This window comes from Kogia breviceps, chromosome 8 (assembly GCF_026419965.1).
Source record: "Kogia breviceps isolate mKogBre1 chromosome 8, mKogBre1 haplotype 1, whole genome shotgun sequence".
NCBI classification, from domain to species: domain Eukaryota; kingdom Metazoa; phylum Chordata; class Mammalia; order Artiodactyla; family Physeteridae; genus Kogia; species Kogia breviceps.
In genome coordinates this window covers 94,210,644-94,229,249 of record NC_081317.1, presented here as the reverse complement: position 1 = coordinate 94,229,249, position 18,606 = coordinate 94,210,644, and the positions used below count along the sequence as shown (strand labels likewise).

At 47.5% G+C, this 18,606-nt stretch overlaps 1 long non-coding RNA gene across 1 annotated transcript in view; it reads right to left on the bottom strand.

The window, feature by feature from the left end:
* Positions 1 to 13,914, bottom strand: part of LOC136794614 (uncharacterized) — a 44,228-nt gene extending 30,314 nt beyond the window's left edge. Inside the window, exon 1 of the long non-coding RNA XR_010841624.1 lies at positions 13,862 to 13,914. This is a non-coding gene — a long non-coding RNA (uncharacterized lncRNA). The remainder of the gene's footprint in view (positions 1 to 13,861) is intronic.
* Positions 13,915 to 18,606: the final 4,692 nt, after the last annotated feature.

Here is an 18,606-nt window from a genome sequence, read left to right as displayed (position 1 = left end):
ATGACAAAGAGAGAGAGCTCTGGTATCTCTTCTTATAAAGGCACTGAACCCGTTACAGGGCCTCTACCCTCAGGACCTCATCTAACCCTAATCACCTCCCAAAGGCCCCAAGTCCAAATACCATCTCATTGGGGATTAGGGCTTCAACATGTAGATTTGGGGGGGACATAAACATTCAGTCCACAACAGAAAGAAAGAAAGAAAGGAGAAAGAGAAAGGAAAAGAGAAAAAGGAAAGGGAAAAAGGAAAATTAAATAAATTTTAAAAAATAAATTAAATAAACCCTTTGCAGAAGCCTTCAACTTTTGGTAAAAATAAAACACATGGTTGCAGTAGCACAAGAGACAGCAGGGTCAATGGAATTACTCTCAGTTAAGTTTCTTGCATTTTGTGTGAAGTGATACACTACTCATCGTATGGAGACTGTCTCCAGGCTGCCCTGTCCAAGGTGGAAAAAGGCCTGGACTGAAGTTAAGGATGCATTTTCTAATCTAATTCTAATCTCTGGATCCCCTGTGGGGCTCTTGCTGGTTCTTTTTGCTTATTCTTATTAATCGTGTCTCCTCTCACCTCAGGCTAAATTTGATGGTTTACTAGACACTGTATCTGAACATTACTTCTAGAAATAGTTTGAGACCCACAGGATTTTCGTGACTCCCTTGAGGCTCCTGGCCGACTAGCAATCTGGCATTACCTAACTGTCTTCAAAAATTGAGACTCTCTAAGCCCCTAGATGTCTCGGCCTGAGGCTACAGCCTGGTGAAGGCTGTCTTTTGCCTTTTCTTTTTTCTTTTCTTTTTCACTTTCCCTGCGATTCAGCGTTACTCCCAGAGCGCAGACATTAGAGCTCCAACCTAAGTATAGGGGTTGACCATGGGCATGCTGACACCCCAGCATTGCCCCCCCCACCTCCCTCCAGCATGGCAAATGCACTGCTAAGCTCTTCAGGCACCTCGGGGCAAAAGTGACTGTATCCAGTCCCACGTCTCTGAACTGCTGTCTTCTCCTGAACCTCAGTCTTGTTGTTCTTTATTCCGGGCTAGTTCTCTGATGCCCCAGTCAAAAACTTTAAAAATTGCTTGGCCAGCTTTTCTGCTTGTCTTTAACCCAAGGATTGGATTGGATGACCAAGTCTAACATGGCCAGAAATTCCCCAAGTCAAATCTTACTCTTCTGCACATTGGGGAGCTCTCGGTGATGTCGCGGGAACTGACAGAAGCTCAGATGCCCGGTGGTTCCATCAAGGTGCTGTTCTGAGGATTCTTAGGGGCACAGCTATTGCCCTTAACAGTGACCCTTGACTTTTCTCATCCTGAAGATGTCTTCCAGTGTTAACAGACTATAGAGGTTTCTTCTGGTCATCTCTGCAGGTGAGAGCAAAGTCCATGTGATTGCCAAGCCATCGGGAAGAAGGGTTCCCAGTCCATGGGGAATTCTAGGAGCCAGCTGACTGCCCTAGATGTTCCTCCACACCCCACAGCCCAGCTAGGAGCGTGTCCTCCTGTGAACCCAGCAGGCCCACAGCCCACACCTCGCCCAGGGCTGCAGCCCCTGCCCTCTCCTCCAGGGAGCCTCCCCACCCCTGCCCCTGCTATGCCTGTGTGCTGACAAATATTCTCTCTGAAAACCCTCTCATTCATAGACACACCCAGAGGCTGAGGATGATACCACCTTCCTGCAGCGAGGATGTCTGTGCTCCCCTGGCCTCAATTCAGCGTCAAGAATGTTCTGGGGATGACCTGGGAGCTGGGATGCAGGTATGCACGGGCTACCTGACTTCCCAGGGTGCAACCCTTTGGGGTCCTAACCTGAAGTATGGGCCATACCATCCCCCACCCACCTTTGCCCGCCCTGTGTAGGCTGACTCAGGAAGTGGCACGGACCGGTGGCAGAAAAGCAAAGCCCAGCGCTGCATGCAGCCTCCTGGGTCCCAAGCCTCTTCCAGGGCCTCACCGACTTGTTGGCTTCCTGCTGCCCCCAGCACCACCTTTTACATTGTGTCAGCGTTTCTGGTTGTCCTTGTAAGACAGGTGATCAAAAGTACCCGGCCCACCAATATCAGAGGCAAAAGCTATCTTCTTTATGGAAAAGTTTTCAGATAATATGAAGTGTACACAGTAAAAGTGAAAATTGACCCTTCAAAGTCACAGCTGCTGCCACCAAACCCATTTCTGCAGGTGACGGCTGTTGGCAATTTGACGGACATTGTTTCACAACCTGTTTGTGCGTGTACATACATAAGGAGGCTTTTATTCATCAACTACACCTACTACTCTGCAACCTGACTTTTTTTCTCTTAATATTAAAACCCAGGGCCATTTCCACATCAGCCGTAAAGCCTTCTTTCAGCTGCACACTGCTCATAATATGCACGTTTCATAATTCATTTAACTAGTCCTCTGTTGAGGGCAACTAATTACTCTACTGCTTTTTTGCTTTATGAAAGATGAACACGGTATGTACGTTATTGGCAAATGTGCTGGTATTTCTTTTGAAAGTTATTCTAGAGAGAAAATTCCTGGATGGACACGTATATGCATTTCAAATTTTGAAAGACACTTAGCCCCACCGAATTTTGCTCCTAAAAGTGGTACCAATTACGTTGCCTTCAGCAGAATATGGAGTTCCATTTCCCCACATCTTCACTATCTCTGACTATTAAACAACATTTTTCAAATGTGGTTAATTTGATGGATTAAACACTAAATAGTCTTGCACTGGTTTGCTTTTCATGGCTCTAGTGAAGTTGTGCTCCTTTTAGAGAATGTCTACTGGCCATTTGGAATTGCTGTTGTTGCTCTCAGTTGTTGCTCATATCCTCTGCCCATTTTTTAACTGGCGTTTCAAGCCTTTATTGATTTTAAGTGCTCTGGGTGTCTTACGTTTGCTCACATCTGTAACATAAAGTTAGTCTCACTGACTGCTTCTCAAGGAGGTTGATTCAACGACGGGATAACAAAAACTTATCAGCTGCTGAATTGATAGATACTTCCCCTTATGTTTCTGCCCATCCAGAGATCCCAGATTTTATTTCTGGGATAGTTGCCAGCGCCAGAAGATACAGCAGGATTGGTTGAAGCTGGGCTTTCCTGGTGGCGCAGTGGTTAAGAATCCGCCTGCCAATGCAGGGGACACGGTTCAAGCCCTGGTCCAGGAACATCCCACATGCCACAGAGCAACTAAGCCCGTGAGCCACAAGTACTGAGCCCGCGTTCCACAACTCTTCAAGCCCACAACTACAAGAGAAGCCACCGCAAATGAGAAAGAAGCCCGTGCACCACAATAAAGAGGAGACCCCGCTCGCTGCAACTAGAGAAAACCGTTGTGCAGTAATGAAGACCCAACGCAGCCAAAAATAAATAAATAAATTATTTTTAAAAAAAATCAGTAGCCCCGAAAAAGTTACTAAAAGAAATAAAAAAGATTGGTTAAAGCCCATGAGGTCACATCAATGCCTTACAAATGCGGAGAAGGAGTGGGGGACCGGGGTCCTGTTTCTGGCCCATGAGTTGGGAGGTGGGAGGCCTTGGAGAAGACCACCCCCTTCACCAGCCTCCTTTCCATCCAGGAGGGGATTCCATGTGCAACTCGGAGGGAAACTGGGTGTGGGGGAAGTGATGGTCTAGAAGGAGCAGGGTCCTTATCACCACTGAGCACGGCACCAAGCCCTGGGATCACCACCTTCAGGGCTGCTTCTGGCAGAAACTGAGTCAATTCCCTGAAGTGGAGATTGTTGTCACATTGTAGATGGAAGGGTGAAGGATTTGGGGGCCTGGGGATCCAGGAGCTGGGGCCGGGCAAGGAGGCAGACACAGCAGGGAGAAGGGCAGGGAAGGAGGAACTGTGTACTGGGTGGCATGTTGCATGTTGAGAGCTGGGCGCGTGCAGCGTGGGCTGGGAACCCCCAGTCTGTTCCTGGATGTGTGCCCAGAAAACCCACATTGCTCACACAGGCAAGTGGCCCCCAAGGGCACTGGGGCTGGAGGACCCTGTGGGTGTGCACAGGGGTGCAGACATCTGGGTTAGTGCACAGGGAAAAACAGAAGCCTCTCAGGGACACGTGGCCTGGTTGGAAAAGGCAGTGGTCTTTCTCCCTGTGGGAAGTATCGGACACCTCCCAGCCCAGGTCCTTTCCTCCAAGACATGTGGGGAAGACACACGGCCGCAATGGGAAGACGTCCTTCTGTTTTGCTCAGATCACTTAATAAATGCAGCTGATAAGCATCTGCTGTGGAGAAAACACACAGGTTGGGGGGTGTAGTCTAGCAGGCTTGCTGTTGGGGTACTGAAGGCTCACACTAAAATGGAATTGTCGTTTCATTTAGGGTGGGTTTGTGCGCATTTCTGCCCCATCATCAAATGAGCTGGGAGCACATACATCAGACCAGACCAGTCAAGTCTTCTGTTACATCTTAACCGTATTATTATTATTACTATTACTAAACGCAAGTTCAGGTACTCAACGCACAGTGAGGCCAAACAAACCAAGATGCTGGAATTTGGAGCAGAAGAGGGTTTATTGCAGGGTTGAGTAAGGCAAATGGGGGTGGGGTAGGGGATGGCTTGTGCTCAAAATACCCCAAGCTCCCTGAAGTTTTTCTTGTCTTTTTTTAAAATTTTTTTTTATTTTTTTTAATTTTTTTTAATTTATTTTTTATTTTTTTTTATTTTTGGCTGCACTGGGTCTTTGTTGCAACATGCGGGATCTTTAGTTGTGGGATGCAGTCTTCTTAGTTGTGGCATGTGGGCTTCTTAGTTGCGGCATGCATGGGGGATCTAGTTCCCCGACCAGGGATCAATCCTGGGCCCCTTGCATTGGGAGCATGGAGTCTTACCCACTGGACCACCAGGGAAGCCCCTCCCTGAAGGTTTTCAGCATAGCATGTTTTAAAATTTTTATTTTGCATTGGAGTTTAGTTGATTTACAATGTTGTGTTAGTTTCAGGCACAGCAAAGTGATTCAATTATATATAAATGTATATTATTTTTCAGATTCTCAGCAAAACATTTTTAAAGGCCAGGTGAGGGAAGGGGGGGTGACAGAGTATGTGATCAGCTTGTGCACAGTTCTCTGACTGGTTGATGGTGAGGTAACAGGGCAGTGTCACAGGGGTTAACATTATCAATCCTTAGGCACCTTCTGGGGGCTACGTGATGGTGATCATCAAGTAGTTAACTTCTTCCATTTCAGTGGTGGTTTTTAGCATCTGAAAAACTCAGGAAATATGCATCAGATACTATTATCTAGGTACTTCAGAGAGGAGCTAAAGCAGAGGATATGGGAGAGGCGTCTGTCCCCAGGAAGACCCCATGGGGTCCTGCTCAGTAATATCACCATCGTCATCATTATTATTTTTCAGCACAGTCACACACATACATCCACACATTTTCACAGATGCTGGGGAAGCAATGGTCATATGTAGCTATAATTTGGGAGAAGGACACCAAAACACAAGTCTAAGGTTTTCGTCATATCACATCATGACATATTATATGTTACATATACTTCGTGAACTCCCTGAATCCTTCCTGGAAAGAAACAGGTATCATAGTCTGGGTTCCACCGAAAGCAGGGCCTGAGACAGCCTTGAATGCATGCAGTCTTTTTGGAATGTGAGTCCAGGAAGCCCAGGGGGGAAATGAGCCTGGGAAGGGAGAACAGGCACCAAAGACCCATTCGTGGGCAGCTCACCATCGTGGGTGATGGGGCTCGGTCCCACTGGGGACCCTCTGAGAAACTGTGTAGAGAGCACCCAGGATTGTCCTGTGTGGGTGACGAAGTGGATTGTTCCAGGGTCGCTAACGTCCCTGCACTTCTGCGTCCCACCTGACTTCAGGGGATATTCCCCTGGGTGCTGGGATTGCTCTCATGCAAGGAAGAGAGAGACATGTGCTGTGACTGCAGAACTCAGGTGGACCATGGGGATTCGGGGTGAGGCACCGACAGCATCAGCACTGGGTTATATAAAAACCAACGAGGCACCAAATCAGTGGTCCTTTGAAACAGGCTGTTTGTTTTAAGGATGTAAATAATCGATCCCAGCCTTCTCTCATTGCCACAGTAAGCCATTCCAGATCTATCTGCTCACACTAATCTACCTGGTAGGAAGTAGGCAAAGTTTGTCTCAGGCAGCATCTGCTGCACATGCAGGGGGTCTTCAGGCTGTCTGGGGAGATGAACTCCAAGGGCAAAGCTAGCAGCAGTCCTCTGCAGGGTGAAAAATGGAAAAGTTGACCTTCTCCAAGAGAAAAAAGGCAACTCTATGCAACAACAAAAACAAAAAAGCTGCAGGCTCTCCCACCCACTATCTCAAGGTTGAGAGATGTGAAGCATAGTTTCACAGTCTTAGAGAGTTAGGACAGACTTCAGTTAAACAGGGTAGGATCATCATCAGCTACCTCCCGGGACACCGCTAAAAAGACCAATAAGGTCAGGAAAATATAAACCTACATACACCCAACCAAGGACTTGTGTCCACATATACAAAGCACCCTGACAAGCCAATAAGAAAAGAGCAGACAACACAATGAAAAAAGGGGAAAAAATTTGGGTAGGCACTTCATAAAACAGGATAACTCAATGACCAGTAAGCAGTGAGGATTTAGAGCAACTAGAATGGTCTTGTGTTCCTGATGGGAATGTAAATTGGTTGAACCACTTTGGAAACCCCTGGGCATATCTACTGAAGATGAACATATGCACACTTTATGACACATCCATTCCACTCTGGTGAATACTCACCCAAAGACTCGTCCAGCGCAACACTATTCATAACAGCTAAAATAATCCTGTGTTGTATATTTGAAAGTTGCTAAGAGAGTAGAGCTTAAAAGTCCTCCTCACAAGGAAAAAAAAACTTGTAACTATGTGTGGTGATGAATGTTTAAACTTATGTGGTAATCATTTCACAATATATCCATACATCAAATTATGACGTTGCACACATAAAACTGACACAACGCTTTATGTCAACTGTATCGCGATAAAAACAATAACTAAAAACTGTAACAATTCAAGTGTGCCTCAACAGTAGAATGGTGTATATGTAATTGAATATGATAATTCACTAGATCAATTATGTCATAAATTACCTATAAACCATAAATAAGATCTATGCACAATAAATAATATGTTATATATCACATGGTATATATAGTATATATCATTTATTATATAGCTGATATCATATTATGTAATGATACACACCAATATATTTTTATACAATATATAATTTTTGTACAAGTATATTATACTTATTTATATATTTAAGTGATATTTGTATTATGCATCCAGCATAGTCACACAATGGAATGCTTTGCAGCAATAAGAATGGATAAACCCAGCTGTTCGCATAACCACCTGGGGGAATCACACATGATGTTGAGTCGAGGAGCCAGACACAGGGACACACTGGGATTCCAGGGACAGGCCACACTAAGCTCTGTGACCACATTCTCTCTCTTGGGGTGACATAAGGCTCCTTCTCAGGAGAAATGCAACCAGAGAATTGAGGCAGGGGATTCTGGTCTTCCTTTCAAGTCTGTGGCTCTTAAAACTCTGTGCATCTCTCACCTTGGTGAAAATAAACATTAACTTTTAAAACACTGTAAACAAATCAGCTCAGGCAGTCAACACCGATTGTGGGATGCCAAAAGCAGGCGGCCTGAGCGGCCGGCAGGACCCAGGAGGACTCCGGCAGCCCCTGCCCCACAGGAGGCCAAGGCGAAGGCAGCCCTGGTGGCCGGATGCTGGGGTCAGACATTCTCCCATCATGATGCTGCAGTGCTTGCAGCTCAGATGCTGTTCACCACCCGCATGGGGGGAGTGTTTCTGTCCTGTCCACTCAACCTCATTTCAAAGACCGTGTGTGAACATCTGACCAAGACATACAAAGATGCACTGGTCAGCAAAGGTGGCACCTTGGGGTTTGAGGACACAAGGTGTATGTATACACAAGAGAAGGAGGAGTATTTAGCTCTCCCCAATACACACGTTCACACGCATGCATGCACAAGTACATGCGCACACAGGCATTCACACACATACACACAAGCACACATTCACACATAAACAACGCACACACAGAGGCGTGCACACACATGCGTGTACGTGTGCGTGCATACACAAGCACATGCATGTGCTCTAAGGACCAACATGATGGTAAGGGTTTGCTGTCACACGTGGCAGACCTAGGAGCAGGGCTGACACCCTGGTAGACCCCAGAACCCACGCTGAGTGGGACATCCTGTGGCACTGACCTTTTTTCAAAGACAGCATCCTCCCCAGTTCACTGAGGGACTAGCCAAGGCTCCTGGAAGGGACATGCTCAGATCTAATAGCTGTGACGACCAGTATAGCACTTTCCCTGGCCTTCTCTCCCCCCGCTGCCTCCCGGGCCTCAGGTTCCAGGTCAAAGCCAGCCCTGTGGCCCATGCAAGGAGAAGCAACAAGGGGAGTGGGGAGTCAGTGAAGTCTCAGCAGGAGGAGAAGGTATTGATGGTGAGCAGCCTGCGGGCATCACACCGTACTGCCCGACCCACCGGCCTCTCCCTCCCTGGGGGTGCCTGTCTCCCTCGAGCGCACCAGCTTCCCTGAAAATCACAAAGGCTGACCCTGCCTGGGGGAGGAGCTTGTCACTACCAGGTCCCTCCCTCTGCAACGAGCTGCAGACAGCAGATCCCTACACCTTCCCGGCTCAGGCTCACGACAGAAGCCCCGCCTCACCCCTCCCACACCCAGGGCCCACCTCTAAACACCTAGGCACACCTGTGAACATGCAGATGTTCATGCAGACCAAAGCCAAAATGGTCTCCTGCCCGGTCACTCAGCCGTCTCTCGCTGACCTGCAGCCCCCCTGCCCCTGCGGGGTCTCAGATCTGCTCTCTGTGGAAGGTTGAAGGATAGTCGGTACCACACGCCCACTGGCCGTCCCTTTTGGAAGGGACCTCACTGCCCAGCCTGACCGCCTTGCAGCAAATACAGCATCATGGCCATCTCCTAGAAATGGTAGAGGTTCAGCAATTTGCCAAAAGACTGAAAAGGAGAGTGGTGCCCAACTCTGCCTGCTAAGCCCACAGTTAGCCCCCGGGGACAGGGAAAGGGGCACGGCAGGCTGTGCCAGCACCTAGAGGTCCTGGCTGGGCTTCTTGTAAAGGATATGGCTTTGCCTCAATTTAGAGGTGAACCTCTGCTCCCTACGTTAATACAACATAAATGCTTTGTAAGAGTATTAAGCTAGGAGAGAGCCCTGTGCCTGCAGCCTGGGCCCACCCAAGAGCGTGCACCTCTACATGGAGATGGTTTTACAGTTCTAAAAGAGCAGGCGCGCAGAGAAAGCAGCAGAAAGCTGAGCATCGTCAACAGTGGCAAAGACTACTTCTGTGCACCTACGATGGTCAAGAAAGTGCTGGGTCCTGTGCATGAGACAGGAAAACATCACTCCTGCTTCTGTGAGTTCAAAGGCTAGAAGGAGAGAAAAGGCAGTTCCCCGAAGTGTAAGACCACAGTGGAAGGACGTGACTAATGGCCCAAATCATGCGGTCACAGTCACTGGAAGTGTCTTGCTTCCTTGGGGCTCCCACCAGCTGCAGGAGAGGAGGTCAGTCCTGTCGGGACCCCTGCAGCTACTTGCACAAAAGCCCTGTGTATGAATGCCCACTGTTGTCTGAATTTAATAAGCAAGGCCTATTTTCTTCCAAAGGGCCCCATCTCTTTTAATGACCACTCTTCAGAGGGCTCTGAGACTTTACTATGAACTATGGAATTTATAGTTTAAGGGAAAAAATAGGTGTCCACGTGGAACACTCAGCCTGTGGCTTATGAGTCAGTTTTCGTCTTGGACACAATCTACTGCTATTCTAGGTAACAGGAAAAATGGTGTGTGTGAACTTCCTATCCTCTTGTGGGTTATAAATGGCATGAGGGCACTGAGACACACTTGTGTGTTTTTGGAAGAGTGGGAATTGCATTTTATTTTCCTCAATATGATGAACGCCCTAACGAAGAGGAAACGGCCCAGAGTAACCAGCCAGGGGAATTCTGTCATCGCGCATAACCCAACACCACTGACTTTCCCATCCTGATCACAAATGGTATCCGTTTACAACAAAAAGACCTGGGCTTCTCTTTTGCTTTGAACACAGGAAGCAAGAAGAACATCTGGATTATAGCTCAACACCCCACAGAGGTTTGCCTGACATCTGTAAAGTGGGGTCTTTTCCAAGGCTCTTTCCTGGTTTGGGGCCCCACTGTGGACAGTCACTGAATGTCCCTCTAACAGTCCAGGCAGAGGGCCTGGCGCCATCTCAGGGTGAAGCCCGAGTTCTGTGCCAAGCAACCTCAGCTCTCTCTGCACAGAAAGCCTACCTGGCTCGGCCTGATTGTCTCTTCGGAAGCCCAAAAGGACAGGCACAGCCTGCAGGGTACTAAGCTTCCAGACAAGCCAGGACATATGGCAGTCAGAGCTCAGAAATGACCACAAAACTGTGATGAGCTCTCCCTGCACTGAAGGCTACAGAGGCCAGTATGCCAGGCCAGGGGCCCAGCACTGATGAGCCGGCTGTCCTGGGACAGCCCGCACCCACCCACCGATGAGAAGAGGTACAGATATTTCAGGGGATTGTTACATGAGAAAATAGAGACAGCCCTAGGACTGGGCCTGGCCTAAGTCAGAGTTTAGTAGGTGTCTCCCAAACTCCTTTTCTTAAATTGCTTTACTTATTTAAAACATACGTATAGATGTGTTACATACATATATATGTTCATTTTAAAAAAGAAAAGCTAAAGTTAAATACAGATAAGCTGACATTAAAAAATAAAAAAGAAAGACAAGAGAAAAAGAAAAAAGAGAAAGAAGAGAGAAAAATAAAATTGTTGTATTTTCACCTCCCATATCTATTATTTCTAGCAATTTTGTCTACTTTCTTCCTGTCTTTACATGTAGACACACCTATATGTGTGAGGGGTGTGCATGTATGTGTGTTTGTTTCTGTGTGTGTTTTACCTTCTGTATTTTCACATAAGGTCATGGATATCTTTTGATGCCATTACATTACATTCTTCAATGTTAGTTTAAGTGCCTATGTAACCCCACCTAATATGGATGTGTCATAATTTATCCAACTAATACCCAATTCTGGTATTCCATCCTCTTTTCCTATTGGTCCACTTTGAAACCACCTTTTTTTAAAAATTTTTATTTTATATTGGAGTATCATTGATTAACAATGTTGTATTAATTTCAGGTGTACAGCAAAGTGATTCAGCCATACATATACAAGTATCTATTCTTTTTCAAATTCTTTTCCCATCTAGGCTATTACAGGGTATTGAGAAGAGTTCCCTGTGCTCTACGGTAGGTCTTTGTTGGTTATCTATTTTAAATATAGAAGTGTGTACATGTCAATCACAAACTCCCAATCTATCCCTTCCCCCCACCCTTCCCACTGGTAACCATAAATTCATTCTCTAAGTCTGTGAGTCTGTTTCTGTTTTGTAAATAAGTTTATTTATATCATTTTTTTAGATTCTGCATATAAGCAATATCATACGATGTTTGTCTTTGTATGACTTACTTCACTTAGTATGATAAGAAACCATCTTTTTAAATCATCTTTTATGTGATGAAATCAAAGTCTGCCCTCATGCCTTTATCCAGAGTTCCTGGCCTTGTTTGCTTAGGACTTTTTGTTCATTCTACTATAATACCAAGTGAGCTAAGTAATCATCTACAAATCCCTCCATAAAGGGAGATGCGGTCCGGCATCCCTCTACTTAGTGCACACTCACCAAGGCCTGTTTCGTGGGCACTTGGTGCATTTCTTAGAGCTCCTCCCTCGCCATCCTCTCCTCTCTGCCCCACGCTTGCCCGGACTTCTCTCCACCGCAGGTGTTCCCCGCCCCCTCGGGTCTCAGACCTCCTCAAAAGCCTACATTTGAGTTCTTTGAAGTCACTTTATGACATCCTGGCTGCCACTGTCAGGACTTCCTTCCTGATGTGCTGAGGGACACCTGGTGTCTCTTCCGATTCGCTAGTCATTTGAGGCCCTCCTCAGCATTGAGCGTGGACATCCATGGGGCTGCATTCGCTTTTCCCTCTGCAGACACAGAATTTGGGGTCCCCGGGGGGCTCAGGGGCTGCTGCCTGGAGCAGGAGCTCCTGGCTGCCATGAAGCACCGAGAACACATCTGCCCACAAGTACCTGAGCGCAACCTTCCAGGAAAGCAAAGTGCCTCTTAGAAATGTAACAACTGTCAATTACGTGTCGAGATCACAGTGTGAAGACTGCAATTTTTATCTAAAATGAAAATTAAAACTATCACCCTCTTGATTAACTATTCTGCATTTATTTCCACCCTGAAACCCAATAAAACTCAAACATATACAGAGTCCTACATACAAACAAACACACACACACACACACACACACACACACACACACCCATTGTGCTCATCCCAGGCTCTGCAGGAATGCACCTCACACGGTGTGAGCAATAGTGTGTAGACAGCACTATCTCGGCAACAGGCCTGACTCTCAGGAAATGGGGCTCCTCAGGCCCAGCAAGCTGGAGGTTTCCTGGAGGAGGGGACGGGGCTGGCCCTGAGGGGATGGGGAGAGAGTCACCACGTGCCGCTCAGAGAGGAGGGCAGTGGACACCAGGAACAGCATGAGACACTGGCCTGACAGAGGGGTGGGTGCTGAGGACCCCGGGAACGTAATGGCCCACTGGAAACTGAGATCTGGGCGAAAAGGAGCCCTAGAGATGTTTAAGCAGGAGTGTGCCGCGCAGAAGGCAATGTTTTCACTTTCCAATATTGTTTTTGGTATTGTCCATTTTAACTGTCATAAATCATAATCCAAGCAAGCATGTGCAAAATTAACATATGTCCATGCATGTCCTGTAAGAACTGGAAACCCACACACACACGCACATGCACCGTGCTCACGTCTACATGAGCAGGGCTTTGCTCTCAGACCATCTTCATTAGCATTCCTTCCCTATTCCAAGCAAATAGCTTAATTATTCATGACAGGAACTTCCCAAGAGACCCATCAGCTCTTTCATAGAGAACATCCACAGACAGTTTGCACACTGAGATTCTGGGAATCCTTCACCTTGCTGCCCCATGAATCCCAGACCCAATCCTAATGGAGCCCACCATAAATCAGGCATCCAATTCTCATTAGATTCCTCCCTTGCCACCCCTGGGCAATGCCCACGAAGCTCTGGGGGTGTGGACCTCCTTCCCCTCAGCAAGAAATCCAACTCTTCTCACCCACAGCTGGTGGCGGGGCCATCTGGGGGATCTGACATCCAACCCCTGCATGGACATCGTGACTGGGGTTATTTCTTTACAAGTTGCTAGTTAATAAACATTAGTTTTCAAATCATAACATAGATTAAACATTATTTTATTAATCATCAAACATCCCCAAATGAGAATAAGGCAAGAAAAAGAGGAGATTGAGTTCTAGAAGCCGTTAAGGAACAGAGTTAAAAATGAAAACCAATATAGCAAAGGCACCAAAAATAAGGAAAAAAAGGAGACCCGGTTAACTGGTAGAAAGCATTCCTTATCATTATCTCCCAAGGTATAAAGTGCAAGTGAGCTGGGGACTGCTGTTAAGAATCCCTGGATTGAATCATTTCAAAGATCTCGCTCTGCCTCTGAGTCTATTTCTCAATTTACTCTCCACTGTCAGCTGTGTGGATTTTTCATTAACAATAGCTTCTGTTCATGGATGACCTGTTCTGTGCCGTAATAACATCAACATGCAATTGCAGAGGTGGAGCTGTCTCGTGGGCCATGGAATCCTTTCCACCCCCCACCCTTCCAGGTACGAAACCATAGACACTCACCACATTAGAATCCAGTCTTGAGCATGTTGTATCCATCACAGCACCAGATGCCACATCTTGTAAATCTGAGGTATTGCCACTATTTTATCTGTCACTATGGCAACAGTAGAGCCCTAGGAGCAGCCTTGAGGTATCTCCCTATATGAACACTCACTCTCCCAAGCAGCAGAGGTGCCTCAGGCTACCTAGGCCAGCCAAGAGTTTGCAGGGCTTGGGATGCCACCGGCAGGCTGTGGAGCCATGGGTGAGTTCCCTGGCTTTGCTGGACCCCCGATAATGAAGATGAGACAGTGTCACTTACATCATGAGCAAGGAAAGTGCCTGACTGGGGCCAACTTCAGTAGACATCAGTGTCACCATCCAGGACTGCTGGGCATGGAGCCTCTTGGGGCCAACATAAAGGGGACCCACCTCCACCCTCGTGCAGTGCACTGAGGGAGGGGGCCACCGGGGTGATGGAGCAGTTCTGATGTGGTAACTTTTGACTGACACTCTCAGGCCCTTTCACATCAGGTGGCCAATGGTGGCGCTGATAAAGGGAACATGCCCAGAACTCAGAGAGGGCCTGTTGTGTGTCGCACAGAAGATCCCGGTCAGGAATTCTGATTGTCAATGGCCACCTTTGTTACCAGCATTAATGCAAGCCATCCAGCACCATCTCACTTCTTCTCCCTGCCCACTGAGATGGGTAACTGCCCCAGATAGCCGGGCCCTCAGCTAGAAGGCTCTCACACACCTCAGAGGGGAGGTGTTGTCATTTGCATTTTACAGACTACAAAACTGAATCTCAGGGAGGTCAGACAGCTCTCAGGCCATTCGATGGCAGAAGCCAGATTCAAAGCCCGTGCAGTTAGGACTGTCGGATTAAATACAGACCACCCAGTTAAATTCGAATTTCAGACAAACAGCAAATAAACTTTACTGTAAGTACATCCTAAATATTGCATGGGACAATATTTTTATCCGCTACATCTGGAAACCCCATCATGATTGATGTTGCTCCCACCGCATTTAAAACACTTGGCTCGGGCTTCCCTGGTGGCGCAGTGGTTGAGAATCCGCCTGCCGATGCAGGGGACACGGGTTCACGCCCCGGTCCAGGAGGATCCCACATGCTGCGGAGCGAGGGGGCCCGTGAGCCATGGCCACTGAGCCTGCGCATCCGGAGCCTGTGCTCCGCAACGGGAGAGCCCACAACAGTGAGAGGCCCGCGTACCACAAAAAAAAAAAAAAAAAAAAAAAAAAAAAAAAAAAATCCACGTGGCTACTAATAGGTACATGAAAAGATGCTCAACATCACTAATTATTAGAGAAATGCAAATGAAAACTACAAGGTACCACCTCACACCAGTCAGAATGGCCATCGTTTAAAAGTCTACAAATAACAAATGCTGGAGAGGGTGTGGAGAAAAGGGAACCCTCCAACACTGTTGGTGGGAATGTAAGTTGGTGCAGTCACTATGGAAAACAGTATGGAGGTTCCTCAGAAAACTAAAAATAGAATTACCATGTGATCCAGCAATCCCACCCCTGGGCACATATCCAGACAAAACTCTAATTCAAAAAGATACATGCACCCCTATGTTCATAGCAGCACTATTCACAATAGCCAAGACATGGAAACAACCTAAACGTCCATCAACAGATGAATGGATAAAGATGTGGTATATATACAAATATACAAGGTAATATTACTCAGCCATAAAAAAGAATGAAATAATGCCATCTGCAGCAACATGGATGCAACTAGAGATTATCATACTAAGTAAAGTAAGTCAGAAAGAGAATGACACATACCATATGATATCACCTATATGTGGAATCTAAAATATGACATAAATGGACCTATCTACAAAATAGAAACAGACTCAGAGACAGAGAACAGACTTGTGGTTGCTAAGGAGGAGGGATCGTTGTGGATGGATGGACTGGGAGTTTGGGATTAGCAGATGAAAGCTATTATATATAAGATGGATAAATAAAAAGGTCCTACTGTATAGCATGGGAAACTATATTCAATATATTCAATATTCAATAATGGATAAAGAATACTAAAAAGAATGTATATATATATGTATAACTGAATCACGTTGCTGCACAACAGAAATTGACACAGCATTGTAAATCAACTATACTTCAAAAAACATAAAGTGATTTAAAAAAATACGTGGCTTCTCATGGGCTAGGATGTCAGCACTGGTTGCTGTTTGGGTCGAGCTGTGTGTGCCGGCACCCCAGGCTGTCTGCACCCCCATGGAGGACAGGTCAAAGCTCCAGGCAGAGGCCGTCAGCCAGCCAGAGAACGGCTACCAGATACTGGTGTCCCTGTGCATGGTGGCTGTGAGCATCCCAGATCCAGGAGTGATGCAGGCTGACTCCTGACAGAGGGGAGGTTGCTATTCCCAGAGCTAACTGGAAAATGATTCCTCTGACTAGAGATGGTCCAGGCACATCAGACACCTAGGCCTGCCTCATTCGGCTGGAAACACAGCCCCCAAAGACGAGCTGGACTGAACGCCTGGCATTGCTTTCATCCATTCTTACCTTTCTAATCCTGACCATAGAAGCCAGGACGCATGGGGCAAGGATGGCTCCTGTCTAGGAACTTGCAGAGAGGCCAGGGGCTCCAGGAGTAGCTTTCCTGTGCATGAATTCCTGACAGTTCCATTCCTAACAAGAGAAAGTTCCTTACTGGCAGCGAACCCAGTCTAGGATGACCCCTGGTCACCCCATTCCCACAGAGACGCCCCAACCAGAGATGAGCAGATTAAAGTCAGGCGCTCCAGGGGCAACCTATTCAGTGCAGAAAAGAGCCGGGACCTGGTTTGCAGGTCCCAGTGTCGGGGAGTGGCCTCAATGGCTGAGCCTTAGCCCCTTGGGAGCCTGGCAACGCTCTACCTGTGTTCTCGAGGTGATGAAGGGTAGCTGCTTTGAGGGCTGGGGAGAAACAGGACAGTGATCTGACTGGTCATCCAATCTAACACTTGGAGACGGAATATTCACCCCGATAGAGCATCTCCAGTGAGGACCTGCAGACCAGAGACAGGGTGCTGCTTTGGATTTGGGGTGCAGGGAGGTGTAAGAGAGCTCCCTATTTATAGTAACAATGGACAGAGGCTGGGACTGGAGCTCATGTGGGGACACTGGACATTTTCTGCCCATCCTCAGAATCTGACACCGAAATGCCTGGCAAGTCATCATACAAAGGCTCCAAACAGTTCTGCCTGCCCCAGGTGGGGGTGAGAAGGACTGGTGATAGGATGGGCTGGAGGGCCAGTGTCAGCTGACCTCAGGCCACCAGCCATCCTGAAGGCCAACAGAACCCGTGCTGCAACTTTCACCCTGTGCCCCATTCTACCAGGCTGGAGGAAGTCAGGACAGTGTCACAGGGGTGAGGGGCTAGCTAGAGCTGTTGGGCCTCTGTGTCTGCTGTTTAGACACATTCCTGGAGATCCACCAAATGATTTGACCAAATTAAAACAAGATGGGATACAGGGGAAAGAATGGCCCTCGCAGATTGTGGTGGGGTGCAGAGGATACCAGGGGTGAGCCTGAGGTTGATGGGGGTGCCCCAGGAGCAGAGCAAGTCCCACAGACAGGGTGGCATTAACAGCAAGCAGGGGTGCTGCCTGGGGCTCACAGAGCTGTGCAGGCAGTGATGCTCTTTGACGTGGTGCTGCCGTGGGCCAGACCCAGACGAGGGCTTCTTCCCTCCTCGTCTCCCAACCTGGGCCTGAACCTGGCCTCCTCATGCTGCTGACCGGATCAGAGCCCAAAAATTGCCCAAGCTCAGAAGCAGGACTTGCATGGGGAGGGGACGACCAGAGAATCAGCCCAAGGCAGAGTGGGCTCCCTGCCTGCCAAGGGTGGTGGCCGAGTGGGACACACCAGGGTGGAAGCCTGGCCCTGCCCTCTGGGGGTAGAGGGTAGAGGTGGGAGGAGACAGGAAGAATGGCCCCCACATTTTCTGATCATGCACCACTGTCAGTGAAAAGATGAGAGCATAGATATGTGTGTCTATTATTACATGTAACTGCTGTATTTGTGTTTTACATACATTACAACACACAAAAAAAACCCTTTAATGGATGAAACAAAGCTGAAAAAATATTTCTGAATGTTCTGCTAAAAATGTTGGTCTTAACCACACTGGTTAGTACTCAGTTGAGAATACACCTGTAGGGTAGTGTTTGCAGTAGTGACTCCAGGTGTAAATCCCTCTTTTACATAATTCTTGCTACTGTAATTTTGGGAGAGGTGTCCTGTGAGATCTAAGAGACAGTGGATGTTTTCACGCTGTCAGCTGTCTTCTCTTACCCTGAAAAATCCTGAGTATAATCTTCACTCTGCAGTTTGGAGCCATCTGTCCCTTAGTGGGGGTGGGTGCAGTTGGATGAGATGATGAAGCCCTGGATCCCACTTAACTGGGCACCAGCGCCAGGGTGAGCACACACTCCCAGTGTCTGCACCAGGCAAGATTTTTATTCTGTAGATAAAGAATGGAAGTGGAAAGTTTTCCATGTGAATCCCCCACTTTGGATAACCCAGACACAGCAGAAAGCAGCCACCCCTACATCTCCTTGGCCTGGGAGGTGGAGGCAGCAGATGTGGAGTACAAATTGCGTGCAGCCTCCTTATCACTTCATGGGAATGCTGGACAGTGAGCCCCCAAGGACTCCCACTACAGACACTCCCCGATTTCAGCTCCAGCTCCCATGAGGTGAAGAGAGCATCAGTTCCCAAAT